This window comes from Carcharhinus amblyrhynchos, chromosome 1 (genome assembly GCF_965287045.1).
Source record: "Carcharhinus amblyrhynchos chromosome 1, sCarAmb.v2.hapA, whole genome shotgun sequence".
NCBI classification, from domain to species: Eukaryota; Metazoa; Chordata; class Chondrichthyes; order Carcharhiniformes; family Carcharhinidae; genus Carcharhinus; species Carcharhinus amblyrhynchos.
In genome coordinates, this window is record NC_137324.1 from 53,107,843 (window position 1) to 53,126,166 (window position 18,324).

General features: G+C 43.9%; 1 protein-coding gene across 4 annotated transcripts in view; it reads right to left on the reverse strand.

The window, feature by feature from the left end:
• rab27b (RAB27B, member RAS oncogene family) overlaps positions 1-18,324 on the reverse strand; it is a 152,231-nt gene that overhangs the window by 48,292 nt on the left and 85,615 nt on the right. For 2 of the 4 annotated variants that reach the window (XM_080197869.1, XM_080197862.1), the window contains exon 1: positions 15,557-15,639. The exons of 1 other annotated variant lie outside the window; for it this stretch is intronic. The gene's annotated coding sequence lies outside the window, so the exon portion shown is untranslated. Of the gene's footprint in view, positions 1-15,556; positions 15,641-18,324 lie in introns of those variants that run through there. One more of the 4 variants, XM_080197853.1, reaches the window with a different exon arrangement.

An 18,324-nucleotide genomic window follows, 5' to 3' on the forward strand; every position in this document is an offset into this window, starting at 1 on the left:
GTAGGTGCCTAGTGTCCGACGTCTCTCTGCCTGAGATCAGTGGGGATGGGTGGGGGTCCGCTTGCACTTTGCCTGAGATCAGTAGAGGGGAAAGGGGGGGTCTGGTGCCACTCTGCTTAAGATCGTTGGGGGATTAAGGGGAGAGGGCCCTGCAATTGGTTTGGGGGGTGGGGAGCTAAGAGGGTCAGTAATGTTGGGGGTGGGGAAATGATGCGGGGGTCAGGGGTAGGCATTAGCCGCCCTGGGAGGGATGTGGCAGAGGACCATTCTACCATTTATTTTTCTGCACATGTTCATTTGGAGACACTGATTGAAGCTGCAGGATTTCAGGCGTGTTAAGCTCCGCCCACAGCTTGTGCAGTGCGATTCAGAATTGCAGATATTTTTTCAGGCAGAGTGCATATGGGGGTGCCTGAGAACGGGTCTAAAAGGTCTAAAAGAAGGTCTAAAAGTCAAACCTGAAACACCCAGTTTCAAGTCCGCCCAGCACTGAGAATCGAAATGTTAAAATAGGGCCCCCTAAAAGCTGTGCATCTTGGAGCGCAATTTGCCCTTTTCCTTCTCGAAGAACCCATAATCACAATCAAAGGGCAAAAGCTACAGGCAGTGGACCTGCTCACTTATCTTGGCAGCACCCTCTCCCAAGCAGTGACTACTGATGCAGAAGTTAACTTGGTGCAACTGTACAGGGTATTGGTGAGGCCGCAGCTGGAGTACTGTGTGCAGTTTTGGTCACCGCACTTGCAGAAGGATATATTGGCCTTGGAGGGAGCACAGAGGAGCTTCACTAGGCTGATACCGGAGATGAGAGGGTTGGCCTATGAAGAGAGACAAAATAGACTGGGTCTGTACTCGTTGGAGTTTAGAAGGGAGGGGGGGTCTTATAGAGACGTATAGGGATGGATAGGGTAGAGGTAGAGAGATTCTTCCCGCTTAGAAAGGATAGCAGGACTAGAGGGCACAGCCTCAAGATAAGGGGGGGACAGTTTAGAACGGAGTTGAGGAGGAACTTCTTCACTCAAAGGGTGGTGAATCTCTGGAATTCTCTGCCCGTTGAAGTGGTGGAGGATACCTTGCTAAATATATTTAAGTCACAGGTAGTTAGGTTTCTGATAGACAGGGGAATTAAGGGTTATGGGGAGAAAGCGGGAAAGTGGAACTGATCCACTTCAGACCAACCATGATCTTATTGAATGGTGGAGCAGTCTCGAAGGGCTAGATAGCCTACTCCTGCTCCTATTTCTTATGTTCTTATGCAGAATAGCAAAGGCAAGTTCTGCTTTTGGTAGACCGCGCTCCACTGTATGGGAACAGCGAGGAATCAGCCCAGCAACAAACCTGAAGGTCTACAGCGCCGTGGTACATGTCCTCCTGTATGCCTGTGAAACGTGGACTGTGTATCGAAGGCATGCAAGACAGCGCAATCATCTCCACATGACTTGTCTTCGCAGAGTATTATGCATCAGATGACAAGACAAAGTACCAGACACTGAAGTTCTCTCTAGAGCAAGTCTACCATCAGTCCACACACTGCTGATGACAGTTTCGGCCTGGTGAGCAGGTCACGTCATCCGTATGTCAGATGAGCGCATACCCAAGCAGCTCCTTTTTGGGGAACTCTCTGCTGGAAAACGCTTGCATGGAGGGCAGAAGAAATGTTTCAAAGACACACTCAAAGCCTCCCTGAAGTCACCTGACACTGACACAACCACCTGGGAAACGCTGGCACAAAACCACCCTACCTGGCGCTGCCTCATTCACAACGGCTGTCAAGCTTACGAAGCAAGGTATATTGCTGAAGCACAGCTTAAGCACAAGCTGCGCAAGTCCACAGCCACCAGCGCAACAACTACAGCGTCTACACAAGTTTGTCCAATATGTGCCAGGACATTCTGTGTCCAAATTGGCCTGATCAGTCATCTTCGGACACACTGCAGCCAGCCTCAAAATGACGAATGGTGTCGAGGTCCTCATTGATGACGACGGACGAACAACATCTTGGAGAGCAATTTGCATGCACCTCTTGCCCTTTTCCTTCTCTGAGGCAGGGGCTACAAGCTTGAAAAGTGTTGTTGAGAGAGCCTTGTTGAGTTGCTGCAATGCTTCTTGTGTATAAATACACTGCTGCCACTTTGTGTTGGTGGTTGAGGGAATGAATGTTGCAGATGGTGGATGGGGTGCCAAACAAGAGGACTGCTTAGTCCTGATGGTGTCAAGCTACTCAACACCATCAGGAGCTACATTTTTGGAGCTACGTTCATCGAGATAAGTGGAGATTAGTCCATCACACTCCTGACATGTGCCTTGTGGGTGGCAGGCACGCTTTGGGTAGTCAGAAAGTAAGTTATTCACCTCAGAATCCCCAGCCTGTTCTTGTAAGCATTGTGTTTATAAGGGTGGTTCAGTTTTATTTTTGGTCGATGGTGATCCCTCAGATGGAGGCATCAACAATGATAATGCCATTGAATATCCAAGGAAGATGGTTGAATTCTCTCTTGTTGAGATGGTCATTGCCTGGCACGTGTGTAGAGTAATATACTTGCCACTTGGTAGCCAAAGCCTCAATGTTGTACAGGTCTTTCTGCATATGGGCACAGACTGCTTCAATATCTGATAATTGTGAATCGTGCTAAACATTGTGCAATCAGCAGTGAACATCTCCACTCCTGACTTTAAGATGGGAGGAAGGTCATTGATGAAGCAACTGAAGATGGTTGGGCCTAGGACACTACCCTGAGGAATTACTGCAGCAATGTCCTGTGACTGAGATGATTGACCTCCAACTATTTTCCTTAGGTTTTCCTCCTTTTTCCCATTGTTTCAAGTTTTACTAGGACTTCTTGATGTCACACTTAGTCAAAGGCGGCCTTGATATTAAGAGCAGTCACTGGCACCTCACTTCTGGAATTCAGCCCCTTTATTCATGTTTGACCCAAGGCTGTAATGAGGCCAGGAACTGAGTAACCTTGGTGGAACCCAAATTGAGCATCTGTGAGCAGTTCATTGCTGAGTAAATGCCATTCGATAGCATTGTCAATGACCCCGTCCATCACTTTACTGATGATCGAGAGTAGACTCATGGGATAGTAACTGGCTAGCTTGGATTTGTCCTGCTTTTTGTTTACAGGACATGCATGGGCAATTTTCCACATTGCCGGTAGATGCCAGTGTTGTAGCTGTACCGGAACAGCTTAGTTAAGTCTCGGTGAGTTGTGGGGCACAAGTCTAGAATATTGTCAGGGCCCATAGACTTTGCAGTATCCAGTGCCTTCAGCCATTTCTTGATATTATGTGATGTGAATTGAATTGGTTGAAGAGTGACATGTGTGATGCTGGTGATTTGCAGGAGAGGCTGAAGTGGGTTATCGACTCAACATTTTGAGCTAAGGATGATTGCAAATGCATCAGCCATATCTTTTACACCAATGTGCTGGGTTCCTCCATCATTAAGGAGGGGGATAGTGATTGGACCTCTTACTCCACTGAGTTGTTTAATTGTCAACCACCATTCACTACTGGATGCTGTTAGACTGCAGAGCTTAAATCAAATTTTCTGGTTGTGGGATTGCTTAGCTCTATTATTCGCTACTTTTGCTTTGACATGCAAATAGTCCTGTGTTGTAGCGTCACCAGGTTGGCACCTCATTTATGCCTTATGCTGCTCCTGGCATGCCCCCCTGCACTCTTTCTTGAATCAGAGTTGATGACAATGGTAGAACAAGGGATACACTGGGTCATGAGGTTACAGATTGTGGTTGTAAACAATCCAACTATTGCATTCTATTACTACTACAATATTGCAACTACTGAAATACAATGAGTCTCGATTTATTTAGCTTTTCTTAACAAATTCTAGCCTATTAAGAAGTAAAGGATATATTAGAATATTAGTTTAGATAAGTCTTTAGCAGTCACTGGAACTGCAATTATTAGAGTATATTTTCAAAACTCAGAACATAATGACTAACATTAGATGTGATTTTATGATTGAACTGCACTTAGAAACACAGAAATATAGAAAAACTACAGCACAATACAGGCCCTTCGGCCCACAAAGTTGTGCTGAACATGTCCCTACCTTAGAGATTATTTGCTAAATAATCTTGAGTGTGCTAAGAATTACATTACCAACACATTTAATATTATTAAATGATAATTTAATAATTTATGAGTAACCAGCTTGCAAAGAAATATCATCCCACCTGCAAATACATCTCCACAATAGGACAAACAACACCTGCAGTGTGGTTCACTTATACTTGCCAGAAGCTACATTTATTCAGATGCATGGCCTTCACTGGTACAGCCAAAAGGTTTATGATTAGGCACTGCATCTTTTTAAATGAAACAAAAGCTAGGTAAAAAATAGTGCATTTTACATGGCAACATCTTGATCAATCAGAGCTGACTTCTCAACCAATCTGGAGGCCACACTAGCTGTGCATGCAAATCCATAATGGCAACTAGATCTTTTGAGAGGTCCAAAACGGGATTTGCAGCAATGAGATTTTGGTTTGGAATCTTCCCCACCCCCTCCAGTAATGCGATAAGGTTCATGCCCAGGAAGGGTATGAGTCTGATTTATTTTGAAATAAATTTAAATTAACTTACAAAGCTTACGGTCTCATCGTATCATCACACCCATTTGGTGTGATGGCTTTCAAATGAGAAAATGAGTTACGAAAAACATGCTGGGTACAGGCACCCACCAGATGGTGAGGGACATGACTGGGCAGTGCCATCCTGGCAGCAATGCCCACATGACAGCATTGCCAGGTTGACACTGACAAGGGCAGGTCCCCTGGCAGTCCCAATGGACGGGGGGGGGGGGGGACGGTGAGGATTCCCCTAATGCATTGAGCAGAGGATCATGCCGCTATGCTTGGGAGGCAGGGGGGCAATACTTGAGAGCAAGGGGAAGGTGATGCCTGTGAGGGGAATGCCCCAGTACTTGCTTGGCGGGGGGTGAATGCATCGGTGCTTGTGGGGAGGTCCACTGTTTGCATGGGGGTTGGAGAAAAGTTTATTTTTAGTGCAGATTTGTTGGAGCATCCATTAAAGATGATGGGAGTCTGGAATGCATTGCCTGGGAGGACAGTAGAGGCGGGAAACATTACACCCTTTACAAAAGTATGTGCATGAGCACTTGAAATGTCATCATATTCAAAGTAACGGGCCAAATGCTGGAAAGTGGGACTAGCGTAGATTTAGTGTGGTTTTGTCAGTGCAGACTCGATGGGCTAAAAAGCCTCTTCGGTATTGCACGACTAGAGGATAGCAGATGTTTCACATTAAAAAATCTTGTGACTAATCAGATTGCCAAGAAATATTGTCCTACCTGCAACAAATACATCTTCACAACAGGACAAACCAATTTTAAATGGTCAAAGGAACTATGCTGATATAAATCAAGCAAATGGCCTGCTTTTTGATCAAAAATACAATCTGGTCTTTATGAAATTGAAACCAGGAACTCAAAACTCTACTGCAATCATTATGATCACTATCAACAAAACAGACAGAACATCGAAACGAGGGCTTAATCATGTTACTTTAATAACATTAAGTTACAGATCATATAACTTAAGCTCTCCTAAATAACATATAACACTAGTTGCAACTTATATTAGTTAAGCCTCTCAGTTCAGGCAACTGAACAGAAATAAAGTTTAAGGCAAGGGATTGCATCAAGGCCATCTATTTCCACCTGTGACTTTGTCCCACCCATTACTCATCTGCTGCAGAAACTCTCATTTATGCCATTATTATCTCCAAACATGATTATTTCAATGTCCTCCTGCTGGTGGCAGTGGGGCAGCATGGTGGCACAATAGGTAGTGGTGCTGCCTCCGAGCACCAGGGTTCAGTTCCTGCCTTGGGTCATTGTTTATGCGGTGTCCGTATGTTCTCTCTGTATCTGCGTGGGTTTCCTCCGGAAGCTCCAGTTTCCTCCTACAGTCTGAAACACATGCTGGTTAGGTAGATTGACCCGAACAGGCACCGAAGGGTGGATTTTCACAGTGACTTCATTGCAGTGTAAATGTCAGCCTACTTGTGACACTAATAAATAAACTTTAAACTTTGGTCTCTCATATTCTACTCTATGTAAACCTCAGGTAATCCAAAATGCTGCTTATCTAACCTGCACCGAATTCTGCTCATCTATCATCCCGTGACTTACAGTTCCTCTCACAATACCTTGATGTTAAGATTGCCAATCTTGTTTTCCAAGCTCTCATTGGTTTCATTCTCTCGATCTGTTGTCCCTCTGTCTCCTGGCCTACAAACCTCTGTGGTATCTGTGCTTATATATTTCAGGTCTCTTTAGCATCCAGATTTGAATTGCTCTACCATTGGTGGCCATCCCTTCTGCTGCCAAAGCCCCAATCTTGGGAATACCCTTCCTACACCTCTCCATCTCGCTATCTTCCTTTGCTCCTTTAAGGCACACCTTAAATTCTACATAATTGATCATACTTTTGGTCAGCTAACTAAAACCTTTGATGTGACTCGGATTCACACGCTGCCAACATTGCTGCAAGCCAGGACGGAGAATATGGTGCTCAGCCAAATCCCTGTTCACTGCAGCAGGACCAGAGAATCCTGCTGGAATGAACAGCTGGAAAATTCTGGCCAGTGTTATGCTTTGATATATAATGCTCCTGTGAAGTGCTTTGGGATGGTTGATTATGTTAAAGGAAGTATACAAATATAAGTTCTTGTTGCTTGATTTTCCTCTAGCTAGATCCATAAATGGAAAATGAGGATCCCTTTAAATAGCGTTTATGAATTTCACATTCCTTCATAAGACAAGGAGCTTTCCAGCAATTGGGAGGTGGGTAGACAATAGATTGGGACTTGCTGGGGAAAGATCGACATCGATTTTGGTCAGGGGAAGGGGTCAGGTTGCAGGTCAGAGCTAATTTTGTGGGGGTGGGGAATTGGTCCGTGATTTTGACAGGGGCTAGAAGGTGGCTATGATTTGAAACATATCGACCTGGAAGGTGTCCTTGAGTGACCGGGCAAAATATTCTTGTTCCTCCTGACCCAGAAGGAGTGTTGCATGAGGTCTTCTGGAGCAGTTGGCTCTTGGCTTCCTTTCACTGCCCGACTTTCTGAACCTAGGAAACAAGAGTGGCAACCAGTGTGCAGGGTTTCCACACCCTGCAGTGACAGTTTTCTGATCCCATTGTTGTTAACGGAGTTTCCTGGTTAATGCATTCCCTGCCGCTGGGAAAGCTGTGGCTGGAGTTCGCCTTCAGCAGAACCAGATGACCCTACTGGCGAGAACAGCTGGAAAATTCCAGCCATTAAATTTAAAACATATTTCTAATTGCAGCATGGAAACCTAACTTGAATATTTCACTGTGCTCTGTCTCACCAAGATAGTCATGATGTGGGTATGCTGGCGTTGGACTGGCGTAAACAGTAAAAAGTCTGACAACACCAGGTTTTAGTCCAAACGATTTATTTGATAATAGACTCACAAGCTTTCGAGGTTTCCCTCTTCGTCAGGTGAATGGAGAGTTCTGGCCTCAGACAGAGCATATAAAGCACAGACAGTTTCGAGATTACTGATTAGAATGCGAATCCTTACACCTAACCTGCTGTTCAAGACCTGAAGTGGCTGACAATGTGAGTGGAAGGAGCACTGATCACAGGTTACAGAGATGTGTATTGTCTCCAGACAGTACAGTACGTGAGGTTTTTCAAACCCAGGCAAGTCATGGGGGTTACAGATAGTGCGACATGAACCCAGATAGTGCGACATGAACCCAAGATCCCTGTTGATGAACCCAAGATCTCAACAGGGATCTTGGGTTCATGTCACACTATCTGTAACCCCCGTGACTTGCCTGGGTTTGCAAAACCTCACTTACTGTACTGTCTGGAGACAATACACATCTCTGTAACCTGTGATCAGTGCTCCTTCCACTCACACTGTCAGCCACTTCAGGTCTTGAACAGCAGGTTAGGTGTAAGGATTCGCATTCTAATCAGTAATCTCTAAACTGTCTGTGCTTTATATGCTCTGTCTGAGGCCAGAACTCTCCATTCACCTGACGAAGAGGGAAACCTCGAAAGCTTGTGAGTCTATTATCAAATAAATCGTTTGGACTAAAACCTGGTGTTGTCAGACTTTTCACCAAGATAGGGCAGTCAAAGACTGTGCTACCTGCTACTGTAAATATTTTGACACTCACATATACATTAAATTGAGCTTTGCATGTTTTCTTCTTTAACTTATACTCTAGCCTCCTCTTGCCTGATTGAGGTGGGTTATACTGAGGCGTATGTTATAAATTATCCATTTTAATAACTATTCATTTGAAGTAGCTATTTGTGTGCAGAGAGATTATGGATGAGCTAGAATATCAAACATTCAGCTTGCAATATTAAACTTTTTTTTAATTTCTGGTTGATATGTGAGAAAGCTGGTGCAGGCCATTTTTTTTTGCCTGTAATGTGAACTGAAACACTTGCATATGGAGTTGTACATAAGAGAATTGACGTTCTCTGTTTGGATGCTATGGATACATGGTTGTCAGACATTATAACCTGACTTGTCATGAAAACCACCAGAAGTCTGCTCCATTGCCTTCATACCAGGCTCTGCACTTATCTCCCTGCTTTCACTATTCCATTCAAGAATTTCCTGACAGAAGTTTGAACCCTCCAAGCTCTCGTTTTCTGCTGAGACTCATTCAGTTGTTTCGTGAAATGGCAAACTGTTTAGTCTGACTTTGTTCCTGTTAAATGCCCTGGGACATTTAAGTATGTTAAATATGCCACATAGATGCAAACTGTTATTCTCTTCAGCTATATAATAGGCGTAATGGCCATCACAATCTAGTCACTGAACACCTTTGTTATTGTACACATTGGGGCCACTCTGTGCCTTTTTTAACTATGAGCGCAAACAGTTATGTGGACTCAAAATCTCACAAGACTCAGAAAACAAGATTCTGATCTTCCCCTAATATATTTTAATTCCCCATGTCTGCGTGGGTTTCCTCTGGGTGCTCCGGTTTCCTCTCACAGTCTGAAAAACATGCTGTTTAGGTGCATTGACCCGAACAGGTGCCAGAGTGTGACGACTATGGGAATTTCACAATAATTTCAATGCAGTATTAATGAAAGCCTTACTTGTGACTAATAAACAAACTTTACTTTAACTTACTTCAACAAATTTTAATATAATTAGTGAGCTTCTCTGCCAAATGCTCTCCCACACTTAGATTCCCCTCACTTGCTGCTTATTAAAAACATGAAGCTGTTCGAGTGTAACCTGTTGGGTGCCTAGGTAAGTATAGACCACAGGGATGAAAGAGGGACGTACCTGGGCAGTGCACTGGCTCTGCCACACTGGCACTGCCAGGCCAGGGAGGAGCTCCATTTGGGGCTGTTCTCTTTATGTATGGGGAGAGGTTGCCCCATTGCTTGTGGCTGAGGGGAAAGTGATCCACTTATCCATTTGGTAGGGGAGTGGGGGTTCCCCGTATCCTGGGGGGAAGGGAGGACATGGCAAATTTGTTTTGCACAGATCAGAGAGCCCTTTAAAAATAGTGCCATGATCTCTGAGGAGCTGGTGTTGTTGCTAGTTTCAGCAAGCCCCACCCCACTTCATGATGGTGAAGGCCAAACCTTCAGATTTATAGTGCTGGAACATTTGGAGAGAAAACTCAGCTGTGTCACTGGAGAGCTGCATGTCAGTTTCCTTGCTTCATTCAGCACTCTGTGCAAAAATTGAAAATTATTTCAGTATTAGTCATATTTACCACTATTTTGTGAACTTGCTCAGGCAAGGCTCATAAAATTCTACCCGAGGCCAATGGAGAATTCGGTTCAGTGAGCCTCGCCCACCCTGATTCTGGAGCAGATGAGGCGGCAAAATTTAGGCCATTGTCTCTCCCAGCTCATTCTCCAAAATCCTCCTTTCACACCTCGTGCAAAACATTTTATTTCACTAGGCTGTGTGTCTACAACTTGGGCTAATTCTAAGTGTCTAGTTCCATTCTAAGGGTGGCCTAAGGGTGGTCTCGGTCTAAGGGTGACACAATAATTAGCACTGCTACCTCGCAGCTCCAGGGACCCAGGTTCAATTCCATCTTCGGGTCACTGTCTATGTGCACTTTGTCCAATGGGCAACATGGTGGCATTGTGGTTAGCACTGCTGCCTCACAGTGACAGGGATCTGGGTTCAATTCCCAACTTGGGTCACTGTCTGTGTGGAGTTTGCACATTCTCCCCATGTCTGTGTGGGTTTCCTCTGGGTGTTCCATGTTCCTCCCGCAGTCTGAAAGACGTGCTGGTTAGATGCATTGGCCCGGACAGGTGCCAGAGTGTAGGGACTAGGGGAATTTCACAGTAATTTCATTGCAGTGTTAACGTGAGCCTTACTTGTGACTAATGAATATATTTTTATTTTAATTCTCAGAATCATAAAGGACTAACAATTTGCTCTCACTCACAATCTTTTTATACTCAATATCTATCCAAAATGGTACAATCTGCTGATAATTGATTTGAAGAAAAGTGTTTTTTTGACTTCCTGCAAGTTTTCCTCCAAGCCATACACTTTTCTGACTTAGAATTTTTTCCCCATTTCTTTGCTGCCACCTGATTAAAATTCTGAAACTTCCTTCCTAACAGCACTGTGGTTCAAGGACACAGCTCACCGCCAACATCTCAAGGGCAATTAAGGAAGGGCAAGAAATGCTTGCCTTGCCAGCAAAGCTCACATTCCAAGAGCAAAGTGAAAAAAGCAAGTCAAAAATCTTGCATAAATTCAAAATTGCAAAGACTACTTAAATAATGAGGCAGCAGTTGCTTTGCTAGAGCGGAGCATGGGCCAGAAGGCTTAATGTTGCAAAAGGACATACAATGATTCATACATAGAGACATCATAGCAAATAGAAGCAGGAGTAGGCTCTGTGACCCTTCAGTTCTGCTCTGCCATCCTTGATGATCATGGCTGATTATCAAATTCAATATCCTGATCCCACCTTCCCTCCATATCCCTTGATTCCTTTAGCCCCAAGAAGTATATCTAATTTTGTCTTGAAATCACACCACGTTTTGACCTCAATTACTTTCTGTGGTAGTGAATTCCACTCTCTAGCTGAAGACATTTCTCCTCATTCAGTCCCAAAAAGTTGACTCCTTACCCTCAAACTATGACCCCTAGTTCTGGACCCAACCACCGTCAGGAATATTCTTTCTGAGCCCACCCTGCATAATCCTGATAGAAATTTATAAGTTTCTATGACATCCCCTCTCACTCTAAATTCTAAACTCCAGAGAGTCCTGCCATCCCAGGAATCAGCCTGAGTTCTGCTGCACTCCCTCTATAGCAAGGACGTCCTTCCTCCGATAAGGACACCAAAACTGCACATAATACTCCAGCTGTGGCTTCACCAACACCCTATACAACTGCATCAAAACATCTCTATTTCTACACTCAAATCCTCCCACTATGAAGGCCAACATACCGTTTGCCTGCCTTACTGCCTGCTGTTTCTGCTGACCCATGAGGTTTGATGGGTTAAACTGTAAGAAGTATGCTGAAGGCTGCTGGCTTTCTTGCGAGCGAATTATATTTCATGGATCATTACCAGAAGATAACATTACTGACATAAATTGCATTAGAGTTTTATTGTTTACAAGCATCTTCAGGCTGACCATAACCACTTTTCTTGATGTAATGTAACTGACAAAATCATGGCTGTTGATCTTTAATATCGGGCTTGAATTATTATAATGACGTTATGGATATTTAACAATGTAATACTGCAACATGAATAATGAGCAATTCCATTATCAGATCACCCCACGTAGAACTGTTCTGCCCTAACTATCTTAACTATCAAACTCTTCTGTTTGAGAATCAAGCATTTTCCCAGCATGTTTTAAAATACTGGACCATGCACACACTCCTGATGCACACAGTCCTGATGCACATACTCCTGTTCTTCCTTGGTTTTCCCTTGTGCTGCATTACCCAAGCAGTATTGTTATGGTTTCCCCCCAGAACCATCTATCCAATATTTTAAAATAAGGTTGGATCCTCTCCCAGTATATTGCCATTGAAACTTAGAAAATAGGAGCAGGAGTAGGCCTTTCAGCCCATCAAACCTGGCATCAGGATAGCACAATGGTTAGCACTGCTGCCTCACAGCGCCAGGGACCTGGGTTCGATCCCTGGCTTGGGTCACTGTCTGCGTGGAGTTTGCACGTTCTCCCTACGTCTGCGTGGGTTTCCTCCCGGTGTTCCAGTTTCCTCCCTCAGTCCAAAGTTAGGTTGGTTGGCCATGCATGCATGTAACGTGGAGTTACGGGATTAGGGTCTGGGTGGGATTGTGGTCGGTGCAGACTCAGTAGGCTGAACAGCCTCCTTCTGCACTGTAGGGATTCTATGGAGTCACTCCACCCTTCATTATGACTGTGACTGATCATTTTGAGGGTCTGGCTCAGTTCCAAAATGTGTTCCTATTTTAGACAGAAAAGGCTGAGGAATGAAGCAGATGGGTTTTTTCTTGGCTTCAAAAATGTGGACTTCAAAAGCAGTGTAACATAAGCCTTACATGAAAACGAGGAGGCATGCTGAACATTTTTAAGAAGTTTATTTATTTATTAGTCACAAGTAAGCCTTACAATAACCCTGCAATCAAGTTACTGTGAAGTTACCCAAGTAGTCACAGTCTGGTGCCTGTTCAGGTCAATGCACCTAACCAGCATGTCTTTCAGACTGTGGGAGGAAACCAGAGCACCTGGAGGAAACCCATGCAGACACGGGGAGATGGGGAGATCATGCAAACTCCATACAGACAATGACCTAAGCCCGTGAATCGAACCTAGGTTTCTGGTGTTGTGAGGCAGCAGTGCTAACCATTGTGCTACCATGTCATCTATGCACCACCGTGCCACCCACATTCTGCGGACCATGGGACTTCCCAAAGATAAAAGATCAGGAAAAAAAGTATATACAGCTCAAATAGTTGTTAATGGGCTTGTCATAACATAAATTGTATTACTAAATATTTTCTTACCATTTGTTAAAGAGAAAACAAAAGCCTACAGCACATTAAAGTTGCAGTGTCATAGAATCCCTACACTGAAAAAGGAGGCCATTTGGCCCAACAACAACCTCACCCAACCCTATCACTGTAAACCCACATATTTACCCTGTTAATCCTCCTAACACTAAGGAGCAAATTAACATGGCCAATGCACCTAACCCATGCATCTTTGGACTGCAGGAGGAAACTGGAACACCCAGAGGAAACCCACACAGACACAGGAAGGATGTGCAAACTCCACGCAGACAGTCACCCAAGACCAGAATTGAACCCAGATTTCTGGTACTGTGAGGTGGCAATGCTAAGCACTGTACCACTGTGCTGTAGTGGGAACTCTTCAGAAAATAAGGTTAACAGTGCATTGTTGATTTATAGAACAAAGGGCGTAACAAAGTGTGTGAGATCTGGATTGTTGCCATGAAACGTAAGGCATGTACCATCCCTTTCAACACAAGCGTTCTTCACATTGCTTAGCATCCAAGAATAACCTCTGCATTTCACACCTCACTCTCCCATATGGCCTGCACTAACAATACGCACATTTCCCATACTTCAGATTCAGCCATTGTGACGCTGCACCGACATGGCAGCAGATTGTAATACGGCATGTTCCCAGATCAACTGTTCCAATAATTTGCATGACCCTAGCAGTCATCCATACCAGCTAGGTTCATCATTAACTAGGGTTAATACTTCGCTGGTAAATACTAGGCAACTTCTCTAGAGCCGTGCTTCATTGCACAAATCAATCAGTTCTGTAAGACCCCAAATCTGATTTAGAGATTTAGGCTTAGGGGAAAGCTAATTTCAAATTGAATTTAATTTTAAAATGTAGCCACTACAACTTTATGAATTGTGGTTATGTCCATAAAAGTATGGATTTCTAAAATGTGAAAATACATAGGTCAGCAAATGTTATTGCATATTTATTTTCTATGGGTCACAATGGTATTATCAAGTCATAGGGAGGAATCTTCCCATCCTGCACCCCCCAACAGGAATTGTAACGGGCAGGGGAAAGCATGCAAAGGTCTGTTGACCCGGGGCAGAATTTTCCAGTTTTGGGGCATTACAGCAAAATCCCACCATAGAGTCATAGGGCATGGAAACAGGCCCTTTGGCTCAACCAGTCCAGCCGATCATGGTGCCTTCCTGGCTAACCCCAATTGCCCTCGTGTGACCCATATCCCTCCAGTCCTTTCCCATCCTTGTACTTATCCAAATGCTTTTTAAAATGCTGCTATTATATCTGCCTCAGCCACTTTCTCTGGTTGTGGTGGTTACTGGGAAAGTATTTAGGAGAATCTGCGAAATGAGTTATAATTTTACTGCATTTGAATAGCATTTCGAAAACAAGGCTGGGATTAGCAAAAGTGACAATGAGCCAGTCAAAATTGAGATTAACTGATCCACTAATGTTCTCTAGGAAAGGAAACCTACTGTCCTCACCTCATTCAGCCAATACGTAACCCCAGCCCCAGTCAATGCAGTTGACTTCTGTCTCGGAAATGATCTAGTTAGGTCACTTAGCTACATCAAGCAACAACACTGGGTATCAGCAGTTGAAGAATGGGACTCACCATCACCTGCACAGCGCAACTGGAAATGGGCAATAAAAAATGCCCACATCTCAAGAATGAATTAAAATATGCAGCTAACATGCCAATAACCTGTTATGCTGACTGGTCTCCTATATATTTCATGATTTTCAGCTTTTATTTCAGATTTCTGGCACGTATGGTTCTTTTCCTTTTCATTTTACATGCAAATATAAAATTCAGACGAAAATAGGGCAATTTGCATGTTAGAATATCAGCACTCTTCCAGGGATCCTACAGGATCCACCTTCCTGTAGAGGGCGGGCTCCCCAAATTTCAACCAAGTATTCCGGATCAGGAAGCACTTACACAGCACAGCGTCTACTGGAAAATCAGACAACAGACAGATAAAAATAAACAGAATTTGGAAGGGGAAAAATAACTACACTGTAGAAAACTCCAGGAACAATCTGTACATGTGTGACCGCTCCAGCACAGGACAGCCTGCTCCTGAACGAATCCTGTACTTTTTTCATTCAGCAAGCTAAATACAAGTTAGGACTTGTCAGAATTTAAAGTCCTTTGCCTGGCATTCAGATTTTACCCAATCTTTTAAAAATAATCTCAATTGATTTCTCTTACTCGAGGAAGATCATCACTTTCTGCTTTCTTTTGGGTGCAAAATGGTGAGTGAAGGCACAAACTAATTACACGACAGTCAGTCAATCATATGAAAAGAGGAACGCATGCATTTCCAAATTAGCAGACGTAGACTTAATGCTCACTAAACAACTGAAATATAAATGTTAGATTATTAAAAACATTAGTTAATGAGGCAAGTTCACTTTAACGGTCCAACCGGGAACCAGTGCGACACGATACCACACAGCCGGCCAGAGGTATCAATGTTTTTAAGGATATTTTAGACAAAAGACTTACTGTGCCCAGGAACACTCTAGCTTTTCTCCTGTAGGTTCTGCAGGTAAGAGAGGTGTCCGTGAAGGCTCCACCTCTGACTGTGCAGTGAACAATATCCGCCTTTGCACAGAGCAGGGAGGTGTGGCTTTCAGCAGCAATTTGAGAAACACACCTCAGGCCAATTGCTTCTATAATGTGTACATGGACACACACGACAGGTTTATCTGCATGGAGGAAGTCAGGTCCCAAATTAACATTTCTAAGGTATTTCAGTAACATGGCCAATCCTGTCACTTCAGCACCCCAAAAATAAACTCAGACCCTAACTAGGTGCTTGGAAAATGTGCTTACAAGTTTTATCAAAGGGACCTTTAAGAAACAAATTGGAACTTTTGATACAAACGTGGGGATTTCACATGACATTGCTTGGGAGAGGCAAATACCTTTTATTTATTACTCTCATCTTTTTTTCAAAGTTATTACAGGACTATGAGCGTTATAACAATGGGAGAAGTGCATGTACCACCCAGCCAAAGTTCCTGGGTCGAGGCCTGCACCATTTTGAGGCTTTTGCTTCAATCGTATAATGACAGTGAATTGCATGTGCAGTTAAGGTGAGGATTAATGCAAGGCATTACAGATCTGTACGACTGCTGCTCTAATACGCTGTCAATGGATAGCGGCAAGACATCACAGGAAACTGTGTCACTTTTGCTATGAAATAGAGCACACATAGACAGTTTTGATGTTTTCAAGCTTTCTATCCATGTATATTTTTCCCATATAAATTAGTTTAATATGCCACTGGCACAATTGCACAGTAGTTAGCATGCTGCCTTACAGTGCCAGGGATCCAGGTTCGATTCCTGGCTTGGGTCACTGTCTGTGTCGAGTTTGCATGTTTTCCACATGTCTGTGTGGGTTTCCTCCGGGTGCTCCAGTTTTCTCCCAAATTCTGAAAGACATGCTGGTTAGGTGCATTGAACCAGACTGTGGTGAACAGGGGAATTTCACAGTAACTTCATTGCAGTGTTAATGTAAGCCTTACCTGTGACTAATAAATAAACTTTACTTAACTTTTATAAATGAACCTGCAATGTCTTTGCCCAATCCTGTATGAGTGATTGGTGATTTGTATCTTTATAAAAGCACAACATGGTGTGAGGCAGTGCTTCCTTCTAAATGACGTGCTGCTGCTCAGTCTGGCAGCAAGATTAACTACAGGTATGATGAGTGGCATCATAGCACAGTGGTTAGCACTGCTGCCTCACAGTGCCATGGACCTGGGTTCAATTGCGGCCTTGCGTGAATGTGTGCAGTTTGCACATTCTCCCCATGTCTGCGTGGGTTTCGTCCAACTGGTCCAGTTTCCGCCCATAAAAATCTGTAGGTTAGGTTGATTGACTATGCTAAATTGCCTCTTAGTGTCAGCCTTAGTGGGGTTAATACGTGGGGTTATGGGGAAAGGGCCGGGATGAGATTATTGATGGTGAGACTAGATGGGCTGATTGGCCTCATTCTGCACTGTAGGGATTCTATTCTGCACACAGACATAGTGAACAGTCTTAGATCATGCTACCTGGCATGTGATATCCTCGGCATTTTGATAAAAGCACAACAAAGTCGCAGCACTAGAGAGTGCTAAACCACGGTCTGCTGAGGAAGTAGAACGACTGTGAAGACACAATGTCAGGATCGTGCTCAAGTGAAGAGCTGATGGGGGGGGGGGGGGGGGCGGTGTTGGAAGCACTTTAAAATTCAGCAAAGAAAGACCAAGGAATTGATTAAGAAGGGGAAAATACAGTATGACATTAAGGTGATTAAGGGAGCATAAAAACTGACTGTAAAGTTTCTATAGGTATGTAAAGAGAAAAGGATTGACAAAAATGTATGTAAGCCCTTTATTATCAGAAACAGGAGAATTCATAACGGAGAACAAAGAAATGGCTGAGGAGCTAAATTTGTATTTTGCTTCTGTCTTCACAAAGGAAGACATGAATAATGCACCAGAAATTCTGATGTAAACGAGTTTTAGTGAGGAGCTGAAGGAAATCAGTATTAGTAGAGAAATGGTTTCGGGCAAATTGATGGGTTTGAAGGTGGATAAATCTGCAGGGTGTGATAATCTGCACTCCAGAATTCTTAATGAAGTGCCCCTGGAAATAATAGATCCATTCGTGTCATTTTCCAAAATTCTTTGGACTCTGGAATGGTTCTTATAGATTGCAGGGTGGCTAATATAAGAACATAAGAACATAAGAAATAGGAGCAGGAGTAGGCCATCTAGCCCCTCGAGCCTGCCCCGCCATTCAATAAGATCATGGCTGATCTGTCGTGGCTCAGTTCCACATTCCCGCCCTCTCCCCATAACCCTTAATCCCCTTGCCTATCAAAAACCTATCAACCCGCGTCTTAAAAATATTGAGCGAGGCAGCCTCCACCACTTCAACGGGCAGAGAATTCCAGAGATTCACCACCCTTTGAGTGAAGAAGTTCCTCCTCAACTCCGTTCTAAACCGCCCCCCCTTTATCCTGAGGCTGTGCCCTCTAGTCCTACTGTCCTTTCTGAGCAGGAAGAGCCTCTCCACCTCTATCCTATCCATCCCATTCATCATCTTATATGTCTCAATGAGATCTCCCCTCATTCTTCTAAACTCTAACGAGTACAAGCCCAGTTTATTCAGCCTCTCCTCATAGCTCAACCCCCTCAACTCCGGTATCAGCCTAGTGAACCTCCTCTGCACTCCCTCCAAGGCCAAAATATCCTTGCGTAAGTGCGGCGACCAAAA